The following is a 17,944-nucleotide window of genomic DNA, read 5'->3' as shown; positions in this document are numbered from 1 at the left end:
ATAACTAGATAAAATCCTCACAAAGGGGCACGAAAAACACAGAGACAAAAAAGTACGTCTGATAAGGCACGTGCTAACAGAAAGGATGGCCACCAGAGGCGCAGCAGTCGGTAGCGTGGGGTGGAGTAGTAGTAGTCGCTGCCCATTCTGTGGGTCGGCTCCCCTCTTGTGGGGGTTTTGTCGTAGGAGATTTCTATTGGTAAGAGGTTCGTGGTAGTGGTCTCACTCGCCCTAGTGTTCATACCGACGCCCTCTTGGAGGCTGAGCGAGTCAGTTATACTGACCTTTTTCTTTATTTTATTTATTCTCTGGTATTTGTTAGTTCATTTACCTTAGAAATAATGGATTAAAGGGATATTTCGCGCAGCGACACGAACTGAGCCCAGAAATGTTGTGTTTTCATACTTACCATTATTTGAAATAATAATAGTATTTATTATTATTATTATGCTATTTGTAAAAAGTTGATTTTGCTTTCAAAAACTACTGCACTTGCCTCATACTTACCTTATTATTATCACAGTCATTAAAAAAAAAAATATTTATTAATATTATTATGCAAGGTGTAAGATTGTGCAGTGTTTATTAACAATAACTTTGGTACCATAGAATAGTACGTATTGTTATTTAATCAGTAAAAATTATTAATATCAAAGAATTTAATCAGAGAATGTTCACGTGCTGTTGGTTGTTTCTTTAAAACGTAAAGATACCAAAGAGTGTTCACCTGCTCTCAGTTAGGCCTATAGTTAGTTAAGAGCAGGGAAGCAATGCAGAGCGTCTGTTTACAATGCACAAGATTTCTGAATCAGACATGTTTTTTTTCAGACATTACATTCAGCAGTCTGAATAACTGCAGGCCCCTTTTGGGTAGCTGGCTGAACAGACCATCATTGCTACTGGTAGACGAAAGGACCCTGTGCGTGTTGTCTGGGATAGAGATTAATTTTTTATCTCAGGGTCTAATGGCCAAAGTTATTTGAAAAATAACTTTTAGGGGCATGCTTACATGCATAAATTACACACAGTTGCATGATAGCTTTCAAAATGAGAGTATAATGATACATATTAAGAATATAACTAAATTTAAAGTGATTTTAAGCTGTAAAAAACCATTAGGAATCTTTTTGTGCATATTGCACGCATGCACACACAAAAACGCTGAAAAATTTGTGTATTAGATACACACAATTTGTATAAAACACTTTTTTTTAGAGAATAACATCATTTAAAGTGTTTTTTAACCTAATAAATACATTTTTTATAATAAAAAAGGGAGAAAAATGCAATGATTTTTGGCAATACAGCGGTCCCTTAATTCGCGAGGGACGCGTACTAGACTCCTCTGCGAATAGTTGGAATCCCTATAAAAATGCTTAAAACCTACTATTTTGTTAGTTAAAACTGAAGAAAAACCATTAAAAATTTTTATACCCAGTTTTTTAATAGTTTTATCACAAAGTGCATTTTATAATGAAATTGATAAAATAAACAGGACTTTTTGGATATTTCTCATAGAAAAATACTGCGAATAGATGAATTATCCACGAATAACGGGGGGAAATGTTCATTTTTAGCTCCTTTTTTTGTCATTGGGATATATGACAGCGCAAAAAAAATTAAATATATAATTGTATACAAATCGCGCTGTGAGCAAAACGGTTAAAGCTAATGAGTTAAATTTTTTTCGTTGTTTTGTACACTAAATTGCAATCATTTTGGTATATAACACATTGTAAAACGATCAAAGCAACACAGAAAAAATATTATCACAAAATGATGTATGAATTCGTAACGCGCGGACGTAAAAAAATGTTTTTATAAAATATTCACCATAAATTGAAATATTGTTCTAGAGACTTCCAATTTGTTTCAAAATGAAGATAAATGATTGAATATTACTATACTGTAAGAGTTTTAGCTTACAATTGCATTTTTAGACCATTTCGGTCGAGTTAAAGTTGACCGAATGTCGAATTTTTCTTATTTATCGTTATTTATATGCAAATATTTCAAAAATGAGAATAGCTACGACCTTCAATTATTTTTTGTTGTATTCTACATAAAATTGCACACATTTTCATATATAATACTCTATGAAACGGCTAATGTGAAACAGAGCAAATATTACGAGAATGCGACGTAAGCATTTCGGTGATTTGCGGCAGAGAATCCGCACGCGGAGGGAAGGAAAAAGTTTTTTAAAAAATTCACCATAAATCTAAATATTGTGCTAGAGACTTTGAATTTGTTTCAAAATGAAGCTAAATAATTGAAGATTACTAGACTGTAAGAGTTTTAGCTTACAATTGCGTTTTTTGACCATTTCGGTAGAGTCAAAATTGACCGAACGTCGATTTTTTTCTATTTATCATGATTTATATGCAAATATTTCAAAAATGAGAAAAGCTATGACCTTCAATTATTTTTTATTGTATTCTACATGAAATTGCACATATTTTCATATATAAAACTCTATATAACAGCTAATATGAAATGGAGCAAATATTACGGGAATGCAACGTAAGCATTTCGGAGATTTGCGGCGGAAAATCCGCGCCCGGAGGGAAGGAAAAAGTTTTTTTCAAAAATTCACCATAAATCTAAATATTATGCTAGAGACTTTGAATTTCTTTCAAAATAAAGATAAATGATTGAAGATTGCTAGACTTTAAGAGTTTTAGCTTGCAATTGCGTTTTTTGACCATTTCGGTAGAGTCAAAGTTGACCGAACATTGATTTTTTTCTATTTATCGTGATTTATATGTAAATATTTTGAAAATATGAAAAGCTACGACACTCAATTATTTTTTGTTGTATTCTACATGAAATTGCGCACATTTTCATATATAAAACTCTATATAATGGCTAATATGAAATGGAACAAATATTACGAGAATGTGACGTAAGCATTTCGGAGATTTGTGGCGGAAAATCCGCGCACGGAGGGAAGGAAAATTTTTTTTTTCAAAAATTCACCATAAATTCACCATAAATCGAAATATTGTGCTAGAGACTTCAAATTTGTTTCAAAATGAAGATGAATGATTGAATATTACTAGACTGTAAGAGTTTTATCTTAAAATTGCTTTTTCTGATCATTTCGGTAGAGTCAAATTTGACCAAACGTCAATTTTTTTTCTATTTATCGTGATTTATATGCAAATATTTCAAAAATGAGAAAAGCTACAACCTTCAATTATTTTTTGTTGTATTCTACATAACATTGCACACATTTTCATATATAAAACTCTATGAAACGGCTAATATGAAATGGAGCAAAATTTACGAGAATGTGATGTAAGCATTTCGGAGATTTGTGGTGGAGAATTCGTGCGCGGAGGGAAGGAAAAAGTTTTTTTCAAAAATTCACCATAAATCTAAATATTGTGGTAGAGACTTTGAATTTGTTTCAAAATGAAGATTTCTGGGTTCGACCTGTGTTCGCTGGTGAAAAGGATCCTGCTTGTGCCTTTTCTAGTATAAATAGGTTCTAAATATACTAGAGAAAAAAGCTAGCATGGTATGCTGAGGTTTCTACCCTCGTGCGAGCACCTTAAGGATGTCGTGTATAAAGTACAAGGCGAAGTGAAAGCCACTATTCACAGGTCTTCTGCCAATTAGAGATTCCCTTTCCAAAATCCCCCTCTCAGAGGTGGGCCGTTCCATCGGCAACGCCTCCCCCCTCGCCGCCTCCACCACTGCTCCATCATGACCCGTTTAGAACTAGTGCGTTGCTAATAGCAAAATTTTTTATGCTCAATTTAATCAGTGATTTTCTGTGTAATCCTGCAATGGCCATGTCGGATATTACTCCTGCGTCAAAGTTGAGTACCCCAATTACGTTTTTCGTAACTTATAAGGTTGCGGGACTTCCGATATTAGCCGTCGGGCCCGTAAAAACAAGTACGGGAACGATGGCAAATCCCCGCCATTTCATAAACATGAGCGAATACGCACGTGACTTAGGTACACATTTTAGTTAATTTACAATGAATTAGAAACATAATATTTGCAATAAAAGTACCTAATCACAAGTTCATATAATTTTATAACGTAGTCTACCGATCGCGCTCATGACCGGTACCTGGGGTGAATCTGGGGGCTAAGCAAGTACGTTTAGTTTAAGCTGCTCCCCTTATGTGGGGACTACCCTCCCCCCCACAGCTCAAGAGCGCGTTCGAGCTCGCGTTATATATAATAATTATGTGCAATAGACTTTAACTAGCTTAGTATTGTGGGACATAGAGAGAAGGTTTTAATAAACTCTGTCTCTCTTCCCAATGTAAGTAGCAAGATTTATTCCTTTTATAAATAAAACATATTTATTTATGAAAGGAATAAATCAACTCCGTCACTTCAATGGAGTTGGTAGCCTCCAGATATAAAGACGAACAAGTATTCCAGGTTCTGACAAAAAACCTATTACAAACGTACCTAATCACAAGTTCATATAATTTTATAACGTAGTCTTCCGATCGCGCTCATGACATACCTGGGGTGAGTCTGGGGGCTAAGCAAGTACGTTTAGTTTAAGCTGCTCCCCTTATGTGGGGACTACCCCCCCCCACAGCTCAAGAGCGCGTTCAAGCTCGCGTTTTATATAATAATTATGTGCAATAGACTTTAACTAGCTTAGTATTGTGGGACATAGAGAGAAGGTTTTAATAAACTCTGTCTCTCTTCCCAATGTAAGTAGCACGATTTATTCCTTTCATAAATAAAACATATTTATTTATGAAAGGAATAAATTAACTCCGTCACTTCAATGGAGTTGGTAGCCTCCAGATATAAAGACGAACAAGTATTCCAGGTTCTGACAAAAAACCTATTGCAAACGTTTCAGTCAGATCTGTATGAATTTGGGTTAGCAAGACGAAATTGTAGAAAATACGTCTTAGCAGAAGCCTCCATAAGACATGAGCCAAACAGTTGATAAAATCATCAATCTGGGGAGTGAGCTTGTTCCCTCAGTCAGAGGTAGATAATGTCTTGCGGAAGGCAGCCAGAGCTAACCAGAGCCTCCGGGTTTGGTGGGGACTTCCTCCCAAATGGAAGTTCGAAGCACCCGGACAGCAAGCTAGGTCAAGAAAGAGGGCGAGGTGGTACAATACGTACAATCCCTCTTGAGCCAATACAGTTGTTCAGGCACTCCCTATATCACACGTTGGGAAGCCCTCAACTTCAAAGGCTAGCCACAGCAGCAATATGTTTTACTGCAGACTCCACCTACACAACAACCCTCGACCTCGATAGCTATCATGACCTCCCCCGCCTTTAACCCCGCCTATGAAGCTAGGGAATCCTTTCGCAGCTATCACAGGCATGCGGGTAGCAGCAGAGCCAGAGGTAGCTCCCGACTACGAAGCAGCTCAAGGGGTAGAGGTTTTCGAGGAAGCAGAGGGTTCAAACCTGCAGCCAACCAGTGAGAGCCCGCAGGTAGGAGAGAGGCTATATCTCTACCGAGATCATTGGTCTTTCAGTCCATGGGCCCACAGTATAATCTCCAAGGGCCTGGGATGGAAATGGAAGAAAGGGCCCCCACCAGCCATAAACTTCTTTCAAATCCCTACAATGGACCTAATAGACTACACCAAAGACCTCCTACAAAAGAAGTCCATAAAGAGGGTAAGGAGTCTAAAATTTCAAGGGCGTCTGTTTACTGTTCCAAAGAAGAAATCAAACAAAAGAAGAGTGATTCTGGACTTGTCTAAACTCAATTCATACATTCTTTGCGACAAGTTCCGTATGCTGACAATCTCGCAGGTGCGGACCTTACTTCCCCGTGGGGCCGTCACCACCTCTATAGATCTTACAGACGCTTACTATTATGTTCCGATAGCAAGGAACTTCTCTCTGTACCTAGGCTTCAAGCTAGGAAAGCAGCCTTACTCATTCAGAGTCATGCCGTTTGGGCTCAACATTGCGCCCAGGGTTTTCACCAAATTAGGAGAGACGATAGTTCAAGAACTAAGAACTCAAGGGGTAATGTTAGTAGCCTATCTAGACGACTGGCTCATTTGGGCAGCCAGCTCGACGAGTGTTGCAAAGCAACAGCCAAGGTGATAAAATTCTTGGAATTTCTGGGTTTCCAGATAAACAAGGAAAAATCTCGGCTCGTTCTGGCTTCCCGCTTCCAATGGCTGGGAATCCAATGGGACCTAAACAAGCACAAATTATCTCTCCCACCCAAGAAGGTCAAGGAGATAGCGACGGCTACGAAACAGTAACTCAAGAACAAAAAGGCTTCTCGGCATACCCAAGAGAGAATCCTAGGTTTGCTACAGTTTGCGTCGGTGACGGACGTCTTATTGAAAGCCAGATTGAAGGATATCAATCGAGTCTGGAGGAAGAGAGCCAACATCAATCTCAGGGACAAGATCTCTGTAATTCCACCCATTTTAACAAAAAGGCTGCAATTCCCTCCGCCGTCTCTAACTATCCACACGGATGCATCTCTGAGCGGCTGGGGAGGCTACTCGCAACACAAGAAAGTCCAGGGAACGTGGTCGGATATGTTCCGCCAGTTCCACATCAATATTCTAGAAGCGATGGCTGTTTTCCTGACCCTAAAGCGACTGACTCCGGCCAGAAACAATCATATAAGGTTAGTCTTGGATAGTTCAGTAGTAGTCCACTGCATAAACAGAGGAGGCTCCAGGTCAAGCAAAGTAAATCACGTATTGATTGCGATATTTTCGTTGGCGGCGAAAAATCATTGGCACCTGTCAGCAACTCACGTGGGAGGAGCAAAGAATGTTATCGCAGACACAGTTTCCAGGACAACTCTGCTAGAATCGGAGTGGTCCCTGGAAAGGAAGTCATTCCGGTGGATTTGCAATCAAATCCCGGACCTTCAAGTAGACCTATTCGCCATGGAATTCAATCACAAACTACCATGTTACGTGGCACCCAACCTGGACCCTCTAGCTTACGCCACAGATGCGATGTCCATAGATGGGAACAATTGGCAGAAGATTTACCTATTTCCACCGGTGAATATTCTGATGAAGGTCCTGCACAAGCTAAGATCTTTCACAGGACAGGTAGCATTAGTGGCACCCAACTGGCCAAAGATCAACTGGTTTGCGCTTCTTCTAGAACTGAACCTCCGGCCCAAAAGGATCCCTCGTCCAGAACTGACACAGGTAGTACAAACTCAGACTGTGTCAGCTTCCTCAAGAATTCTGAGTGCCCTAACTTTATGGACTTCATGAAGTTTGCGGCCCAAAAGGACGCTAGTATTGATCCACTAAACATCTTATTCATAGAATCAGATAAAAGAGAATCAACGATCAGGCAGTGTGATTCAGCAGTGAAGAAATTGGCCATTTTTCTAAAAAATTCAGCTGCTCAAAATATGACTACAAATCTGGCAATTTCGTTCTTTAGAACTCTATTTGAGAAAGGCCTAGCCACTAGTACCATTACTACGATCAAATCGGCCTTAAGGAAGATTTTTCATCTTGGCTTTAATATTAACTTATCAGATTCATACTTCTCTTCGATTCCAAGAGCATGTGCCCGTCTGAGACCAATAGACCGCCCTCATACGGTCTCATGGTTTTTGAATGACGTACTTAAATTAGCCTCAGACACTGATAATGAGTCATGCTCATATATAACCCTTCTCAGAAAGACCTTATTCTTAATGGCCCTAGCTTCAGGTGCCAGAATATCTGAACTCTCGGCTCTCTCTAGAAATCCAGATCATGTTGAATTCCTCCCGTCGGGTGAAGTATTACTATCCCCAGATCGGAAGTTCTTGGCTAAGAATGAGGACCCACAAAACAGATGGGCTCCATGGAAAATTATTCCTCTGACACAGGACGCATCATTGTGTCCTGTAGTTACCCTTAAATCCTATTTGGCCAGGACTTCCGAAAAATCTTCAGGCCCCCCTTTTCATTAGAGAGAAAGGTGGTACGATTTCTCTTAAAGGTATTAGACAACAAATACTCTACTTTAATAAACAAGCCAACCCGGATTCAATCCCACACGTCCATGACATCCGAGCAGTGGCTACCTCCATTAGCTATTTTCACAATATGAATTTCGAAGACCTGAAGAAATATACGGGTTGGAAATCTCCAGCAGTATTTAAACGCCACTATCTAAAGAACTTAGAGGCCCTTAAATTCTCAACAGTGGCTGCAGGGAGCATAGTCTCCCCTGAATGACCAAGTCTTATCAACTCCTTCCCTTAGCCTTTTGTCAGTCCTTTTTTCCCTTTAATACTCTCTCCTTCCTACTTTTTTCCCTTTAATACTCTCTCCTTCCTACCTGCCTCGCTCGTATTCCCTGCCAACTCTCTCTCTTCCGGGACGGGCTGGTTCGTTTGCCATCCCATCACTGGAACATGTACATAGTGTTGAGACCATATTGGTATCACTGACTTGTCTGTACATACCTTTTGTATATTGCTTCAGATACCATTCTATTATATTGTTTTATTATATTATCTTATTATTACTAGTTCTAAGCCATAAGTTTAAGTTCTAGTGTAATTAGTAAGTAAGTAAATTTTCTGCTTTATTACAGCGCATTAAATTTATTCTTTAAGTGAACATTAGGTTTCATTATCCCTTTTACATACTTGTTTGGTATCTGTTAAGCTTGGTTGGAAATTCTCTGATACTTTTTCACCGGCAGACACAGGTCGAACCCAGAAAAGGGATTTTGACAAAGGAAAAATCTATTTCAGGGGGAAGACCTGTGTTGCCCGGTAAACCCATCCCTTCTTCTTTCCCCACCCTTAACCAGTCCAAGCTTGGGTGTCTATTCCAGGAATGAAGATGGCGGGCGGGTAGTAGTAGTAGTAGCGAGAGTGAGCGGAAGGTAAGGGGAGTAGCCTTTGTAACGGCTCTTGCCTTGGGAGGGACTTTGAAGAGGAATCCTCTAATTGGCAGAAGACCCGTGAGTAGTGGCTTCCACTCGCCCTAGTGCTTGTACCGACGCCCTTGGGGTGTTCGAGCTGAGGGTAGTAACTTCAGCATACCATGCTAGCTTTTTCTCTGGTATATTTAGGATCTAATTATACTTAGAAAAGTGAGCTAACAGGAATTTTCACCGGGTCAATCACAGTCTTCCCCCAGAAATAGATTTTTCCTGTGAAAATCCCTTATATATATATATATATATATATATATATATATATATATATATATATATATATATATTATATATATATATATATATATATATATATATATATATATATATATATATATATATATATATATATATATCTACATCTACATCTACATATATATATATATACGTATATATATATATATATATATATATATATATATATATATATATATATATATACTATATATATATAATCTATATATAAAAGGGATTTTAACGAAGGAAAAAATCTATTTCTGGGTGATTGGCTCGTGTCGCCCTATGAAAGGATCCCTTAATATCATTCTTTCTAGGCAAAATTAATCTAAAATTACCAGAGAAAAACAAAATTAAGAAAATGTCAGTAAAACTGACTCGCTCACTCTTTAAAAGAAGTGTCGGTATGAGAATAGGGTGCGAGTGAGAACACTACCACGAGACATTCACCAATTAGACCTTCCAATCAGAATCCCCACAAGAGAGAGCTGATTACTAACGGGCGATGCGGCCGCTACTACTACTACTAGGGGACGCCACGGACAGCAGCGCCCCTAGCGGTCATCCTTAATCTAAGAACATCTTGTCCTGCAGGGGGGGGGCAATCAATACAGGTGGGTTTCATAGGGCGACACGAGCCAATCACCCAGAAATAGATTTTTTCCTTTGTCAAAATCCCTTTTCTGGGCTCAGCTCGTGTTGGCCTATGAAAGAGTACCAGAGAAACAGACAAGATGGGAAAAAAGGACAAATGAAAAACAGTTGTAAAATGAGGGATATAATATAAGTAAATCAAGTTATTACAGCATATAAACTAAGTTGCTTAAGGTCTAACTTATTTTAAACAATGACATAAAAGAAAGTTAGTAATGTAAAGTACTTAAAATTACAGTAAACATAGTAAAGTACAAAAATGCAGTGTAATTTAACAAAATAGATTTACTTAGGTAACTTATTTACAAAATATACAAACACATTGTGTCCTACCCTAGCATAAAAATAAGGGTAGGTACACTGAAGTACATTATCAGTACATAGTGTGGATGTCCCTAGCAAAAAAATAAGGGACAATCCACTAATATGATCTCAGCGGCTAAGGCTAGAATATCCGAGTAGCATGGCGATAGGGTGAGGCATGTTGGATGAGGTAGGTAGAGAGGAGACCTGGATCTATACTACGACTACTATACAGTATCAGGGGAAACAATGTTTCGCAGAAAATTTTAAAGATTCCAAGGACTTTAGATAATGACGTTTAAAGACTGTCGGAGATTTCCATCCAGTATACTTTTTAAGATCCTCAAAGTTCATATGTTGAAAGTAATTAATTGAGTGGCTACTCCCCTGATGTCATGTGCTTTTGGAAATGAATCAGGATTGCTTGTTTAATGAAGTAAAGGATTTGTTGCCTAATACCTTTTACTGATAAAGTACCACCTTTTTCTCTCATGAAGAGAGAACCTGAGGATCTTGAGGATGTACGAGATAGAAAGCTCTTAAAGTTGATACTGGGCAGAGAGAAGGGTCTTGCGGAAGTGGGATGACTTTCCAAGGGGCCCACCTTGCAAGAGGATCCTCATTTTTAGCCAAAAAACTACGATCCGGAGCAAGCAGAACTTCTCCTGAGGGAGGAATTCCACATGACCCGCATCTCTGGATAGAGCCGACAGTTCTGAAATTCTAGCTCCTGAAGCTAGGCTTAATAAGAATAATGTCTTTCTCAATAAGCATTGTGAATGTACAAGACGAGTTATCAGTATCTGATGCTAGTTTGAGGACATCATTTAAGAACCATGAGACTGCAGTAGGCCTTTGAGAAGGTCTAAGTCTAGCACAGGCTTTAGGGATAGACGTAAAATAAGATTCAGTCAGATCTATCTGGAAACCTAACTGAAAGATCTTCTTCAAAGCCGATTTATGAGTAGTAATAGTGCTAGCTGCTAAACCTTTTTCAAACAGGATCTGAAAAAGGATATAGCTAAATTAACTGTCATGGTTGTAGTGTTTGATTCTTTCAGGAAAGGATGCTAATTTTTTAACAGCTGAGTCATATTGTCTAATAGTTGACTCTCTCTTATCTGATTCTAGGAAGAGGATGTTTTGTGGATCAATGTTAGCATCTTTATTAGCCGCAAACTTCATGAAGTCCATAAAGTTAGGGTCTGAAGAATTCCTGAGGAAGCGAACACAGTCCTCATTTGTACTGATTGTGACAGCTTGGGATTGGGAATCCGTTGAGGTCGGAGACCCAATTCCAGAAGCAGAGGATACCAGTTGCTCTTGGGCCAGTCTGGAGCAATCAGGGCTACTAGTCCCTTGAAAGTCCTCAGCTTGCTCAAGACTTTCAAGAGAAGATTCACTGGAGGAAAAACATAAATTTTCCTCCACTGATTCCAATCTAACGACAGGGCGTCCGTGGCATAAGCCAGAGGGTCCAGGTTGGGGGCCACATAGCAAGGGAGCTTGTGGTTCGCTTGTGAGGCGAAGAGATCTACTTGGAGACCTGGGACTCTCCGGCATATCCACTGGAATGACCTGTCGTCTAGGGACCATTCTGATTCCAGAGGGACTGACCGGGACAAGGCGTCTGCTATCACATTTCTTACCCCCGCCAGGTGAGTGGCGGACAGATGCCATTTGTGTTTGTTTGCTAGGGCAAAGATGGCTATCATGACATGGTTCACATGTTTGGATTTGGACCCTCCTCTGTTGATGCAATGAACTACCACTGCACTGTCCAAAAAACTAGTATCTTAGATGAGACTTTTCCGGGGAAGAAGTCTCTTCAGGGTAAGAAATACTGCCATTGCTTCCAGAACGTTTATGTGGAGCTGGCGGAATTGAACTGACCAAGTCCCCTGAACCTGTTTGAACTGAGAATATCCCCCCCACCCCCCACCCGGACAGGGAGGCATCCGTGGGTGTGGTTAACACTGGAAGGGATATTGAAGGGGTACCCGCTTGGCCAGGTTCTTTACTTTTGTCCATGGACGGAGTTGATTGCGAAGGATCTGTGGAATTACTGACAACTTGTCTCGAGATTTGGCGTTTGCTCTCGATCGCCAAACTGATTTGATATCTTTCAGCCTTGCTTTCAGGAGGATATCTGTCACTGAGCAAACTGAAGGGAACCTAGGATTCTTCCTGGCTTCTCCTTGATGTTTGCTTGCATTTGAGAAAATGTCTGACAGACTTTGCTATCTCTTTCCTCTTGGCCACTGGAATTAACAGATTGTGGGAAGACAAATCCCATTGGTATTCCTTCCAGCCACTGAAAACGAGACTCGGAGTAAGTCTGGATTTTTCGTTTTGTTTATCTGGAACCCCAGATGTTCAGAAATTGAACTACCTTTTTGTGGCTTTGAGGCATTCCTCGACTGTTGGTGCCCAGATCAACCAATCGTCGAGGTAGGCTGCTATCATTATTCCCTGAGTTCTCAATTGTTGCACCACTACTTCTGCTATTTTCGTGAATACCCTGGGGCTACATTCAGACCGAAGGGCATCACTTTGAATGAGAATGTCTGATTTCCTAGCCTGAATCCTAGGAATGGGCGGAAGTGTCTGGCTATAGGGATATGATAGTATGCGTCTGTAAGATCGATGGAGCATGTGACGGCTCCACGAGGAAGTAAGGTCCTTACTTGCGAGAGGGTAAGCATTTTGAACTTGTCGCAACGAATGAAAGAGTTTAGCCTTGACAAGTCTAAGATTACCCTTCTTTTTGTTGAGCCTTTCTTTGGCACGCTGAATAAGCGACCTTGAAATTTTAGATGCTTGACTCTCGCAATAGCTCCTATCTGAAGGCGTTCCTCCGCATAATCTGTCAATTCCTTTGATGGTACTTGGCGGAATGATTTGATTGGAGGGGGATCTTTGATCCAACTCCAACCCAATCCCTTGGACACTATGCTCTGTGCCCAATTGCTGAACCCCCACTGTGACGGAAGAGGAACAGCCTCCCTCCTACCTGGGGAGCCTCATTGTTGATGGGCTTGGGTTGACCTCCCACGCCCTCCTCTGAACTGCCTACTCCTTGCCGCCCTTCCTGTGCCACGCTGGCGAAAGTGGCCTCTCGCCCTACCTCTCGATTGCCTATTAAAGGGTAGGGTAAGCGAGAGTGCGTAGGAGGTCGAGGGTTGTGACTGAGGAGACAACAGGAGGATGGGCTGGGTCTGCTTCGATGTAGAAGGTTGTCCCTGTTGGGTAACCGGGACGGCCTGAACGAATTGCTGCTGTTGCTGGTGTTTCTGGTAAGGCTGGAACCTTTTACCAGACTTCTTTGGTTTCTTACCAGCAGCGGGGGGCAGATTCTTGCTTCCTCTTAGATGAGATACCCACCTAGCTCTAAGGCTCTGGTTGAGCCTAGTAGCCTCGTGGTGTACCTCATTTACAGCGGACTCTGGGAAGAGATCCGCTCCCCACATGCTGGAAGCCAGGAGTCTATTAGGTTCGTGCCTAATAGTGCACTCCTGCAGAACGTGCTTTCGGCAATTCCTCCTAGCTTGGAAGAAGTCGAAAGCATCCGTCTGAACCGTCTGAAGCTGGACTTGGCCAGAATCTTAAACAAAGGTTCCGTGCCATACGAGAGAGCAGCCATCTCTGTGATAATCAGAGAATTGAGGGACCTGCCTCCAAACCTAGTTCGAGCGTCGAACTCTGCCTGAATCAAGGAATCAGGCAGCCTTGGGGAGCTTTTCGCCAAACTGGTCCATAGCACAGTCCGGTTTGAGCTTACCAAGCGTGAAAGTGGCAGGCAAGTTCTCCCACAATTCTCCGAAAAAGCTGAAGAGCGGAGAAGTAGACTCTGCTTCCCTCAGCTGTGGCATGGGCTCATCCTTGAGGACTGCCGGAAGAGTCGTTTCTACTATTTTTGTAGTCGAACGGAAGAGAAGCCTCCTCCTCCGTCGCAAAAAATAGTAAAAGGACTCTTGAAAGCCTGGAGCTTGGTGTTGGTACACTCCCAGTCCCTCAAGGCAGTGAACCCATTTCGCGTTGAGCGTGATCTCTACTATAGAGAACGTTCTCCCTGGAGATCTTGTCCTCCCTAGTGAGTGCCGCTACGGTCAGCCTAGCATAACCAATGAAAGGCTGCGTCAATCCCGGAGGATAAAACTGAAGTCCTCAATCCTTCGAGTTCCACACTCCGGGACAGAGATCATACCATCTTGAACGGAGCGTAAGCGGCCACTCTCCATGGGTTCCCTCATATGGAAGGAAAGCTAGGTTGTAGCGACTCATAAGGTTGGAAGGCTGGAGAATACCAGCACTTGCTACTGGGAAGACTGGAAGAGGAGCCTGAGCAAGCCCCAGCACTCGGTCCTCATTCTCTCACTCTGTTAGAGAGATCTTGGATGGACTGGCCCGATGAGACAGATGCTGACGTGCGAACATCTGCTTGAACTTTGTTCCTAGGGCGAAGGGACTTGTGAGCCAACCATCTCTCCTACCTGTTGCATCACCACTGCTGAGAAAGCAGTGGGATCAAAGGTGCTAGGTCCCGCTACTCCAACCGGCGTTGCCGGAGTGGATGCGGTGGAGGCCGGAGAAGGCATTGGCTCAGCGGGAGCGCGAGCCTTCTCCTTAGAAGTCTTGCTTCTAGATCTTTGAATATGAAGAGCTCGGCTTAGCCTTCACCGCGTCAGCATAGGAAGTCGAAGACTTCTTAGCTGAAGAAGACGACGACGACTTTTTAGAAGTCGTCTTAACAAGGGTCTTCGGTTCTCTCTGTCCCTTCACCTTTGGGGGTACAGAGAGAGCGGGAGAGCGGTAGGGCTCTCAGATCCCAAAAAAGCCTTGGAAGAAGCAGTAGAAGAAGGGACAGGAGAAGATCCAGGAGCGCCCAAGGAAAGACCTTGGGCACCCGACACACCTACCTCAACCAACAAATCCTCAGCACCTACCGCCATAGGCTCAATATTAAGGTTCCAAGGTTGCGACGTCCGGGACCGTCTCTTGCGTGGCCACGACCCCGAAAAGACTGCTGCATCTCCTGCTGGATGGAGGCTATGAGAGGGGCTGCAGATATGGGGTCAACATACCCATGTGACTTGCCACCGGGGAAGATCTGAACGGCCAGCTTCTTGTCCAATATGTAAGGCTGGCCTTTGGGCGGCGTTCTTCCCGAAGCCACACCACGCTTTCAGGGTTGCTAGGGCGACTTCCCTCACACCGGCAGCCTGAAAGAGAAGGCGAAATGAAGCTTCTAATGGCGGAGCGGGGTTAACAAGCTTATGACTAAGTGTTGTTAGTAATACGATAAAAAAGTCTATAATCGACTTACCCCTCCACCAGCTGACTGACCAGGTCGTAACATATGGCGCAGGCTTCCGGGTGCCAGACGATCATGTCGTGTAAGGCGTGGCACACGGGGCTGTGAGACCTGCACTCATCGTGGGCGCAGGGTCGTATAACGTCGCATTGCACCCAAGGACCTGACAGTTGGTAGCATGTAAGTGGAAAGATACCTAAAGTATCAGGAGAACACTTACAGCCTAACAATTGCTCCGCTGGTTGCCGGAGCGAGAAAGTTAGATTAAACCAGGAGCCCCGCCATAATACGTGTGGTAGTAAGATGGTTGTTTGTCCAAGGCTACGCCGGAGACAAGAGATAGAATCCAACAGGTGTGGTGGTGAAAATGAAACCCACGACGGACAAACGGCGGAGATGGTATACATATAAATAAATATAAATTATAGAATCATCGTAAAACTAGGGTATATCCTTAAAAAATAACAAAATAATTATCAAACCTTTCCCCCCCGTCTACTAGAAGAGTGCCCGGGTAAGAAGCAAGCTCCCTTCCGGTAGCGGGGGGAAAAAGGTAAGGATATAGTAGGCAAGCAATAGACCACTAGTAGTGACCACCCCTGCCCGCTGGTGGAGCCAGCAATCTATAACCAAAGGTGCCCCGGCTTGCGGCGGAAGGCTCCGTTCGTTATAGGGGGTTGGGGGAAAAGTGGCTGAGCAACTGGGGAGTGGGGGAGGTTCTCGGCGTAACACGGCGGGAGAGAGAGTGGCCTACTCCTCCCCGTCCCAACAACTACCCGCTCGGTGACCCGGTACCCGATAAGTGGTCGCCCTATACCCCAGCTGGGGAGAACCCCTGGCCTCCTCAGAGAGGGAGGGAGGAAGGCAACTGAGGTTGTCATGGCAACCAGGGGTCCCCCAGACCCTCCTATACCGGTGGTAGGGAGGGAAGGGGAAGGGTAAGGTGCGATGGAACACGTGACGCAAGTGGCCTAAGCCGCGATAGCAACACAACCGTGAAAGGGCCACTGTGAACCAGGCTGTACCAATACATGGGACATGCACCTAGGCTAGCCTAACACCCTAAATAGAACTAAAATTGCATCGTAAAGATGGAAAAGACACTTTTAGTAAAGAAAAAGAAAAAAGAAAACCCAGGAGGGGGCAAACTGTTCCGAGGACGAAGCCTACTCGGAGCCAGCGATAGCCGATGAAGAGCAAGAGCCGGGATGCTGGGCTAGAAACACAGAATAGCCCTAAATACCAAACTAAGAGAATTGGTAAACGGGCTAACCTAGCTAAAAAGGCGATGTAAAAAACGATGAACGTGATATAGTAAGCCCATAAGTATAAGAAGTCCAGTATGGAAGACCGGGAATTCTTAATGAGGCAGCATGGCGCCGCCACGAGTCGACCGGGAAACTGTATATGACCTATTAGAAGGAAAATACTGGTTCCTGGAAGACTAAAATACGGTAAAACACTACTTATGAGGCACTTAACTTAGCCGTTGCGATGGCAGCACGTTCCATAACGGATGTTGAGGTAAATCCAGAAAATAGTACACAAGCAAGAAAATGCGTACGACGCTTAGCGCTAATTAATTAGGATGACCGCTAGGGGCGCTGCTGTCCGTGGCGTTCCCTAGTAGTAGTAGTAGCGGCCGCATCGCCCGTTAGTATCAGCTCTCTCTTGTGGGGATTCTGATTGGAAGGTCTAATTGGTGAATGTCTCGTGGTAGTGTTCTCACTCGCGCCCTATTCTCATACCGACACTTCTTTTAAAGAAGTGAGCGAGTCAGTTTTACTGACATTTTCTTAATTTTGTTTTTGCTCTGGTAATTTTGATATTAATTTTGCCTAGAAAGAATGATATTAAGGATCCTTTCATAGCCCGACCCAACGAGCTGAGCCCAGAATATATATATATATATATGATATATATATATATATCTATATATATATCTATTATATATATACGTATATATATAATATATGTAATATATATTCTACATCACATATATATATATATATATATATATATATATATATATATTATATATATATATATATATATATATATATATATATATAATATATGGTATATATATATCTACATCTACATATATATATATATATATATATATGTATATATATATATATATATATATATATATATATCTATTATATATTTTATATATATATATATACTATATATAATATATATATATATATATATATATATATATATATATATATAGTATATATATATATATATATTTATTTATATATATATATATATATATATCTTTATAAATCTATATATATATACAGTGGACCCCCCGTATTCACGTTCTCCGGATTCGTGGACTCACACATTCGCGGATTTCTCTCTAATATTTCCCCGCATTCGCGGTATTTTTCTATGAGAAATATCCATAAATTCCTGATTTTTTTTATCAATTTCATCATAAAATGCACTTTTTGTGATAAAGCCATTAAAAAAACCAAGTATGAAAATTTTTGTGGTTTTTCTAGAGTTTTAACTAACAAAATAGGCTGTTTT

General features: G+C 41.7%; 1 protein-coding gene across 1 annotated transcript in view; it reads left to right on the top strand.

The window, feature by feature from the left end:
* The window catches only part of LOC135205675 (uncharacterized), a 161,084-nt gene that overhangs the window by 79,681 nt on the left and 63,459 nt on the right, over nucleotides 1-17,944 (top strand). The gene's annotated exons all lie outside the window — the stretch shown is intronic.

This window comes from Macrobrachium nipponense, chromosome 24 (assembly GCF_015104395.2).
Source record: "Macrobrachium nipponense isolate FS-2020 chromosome 24, ASM1510439v2, whole genome shotgun sequence".
NCBI lineage: Eukaryota > Metazoa > Arthropoda > Malacostraca > Decapoda > Palaemonidae > Macrobrachium > Macrobrachium nipponense.
The sequence above is the reverse complement of the archived record's forward strand: the minus strand, read 5'-3'. Positions and strand labels throughout refer to the sequence as shown.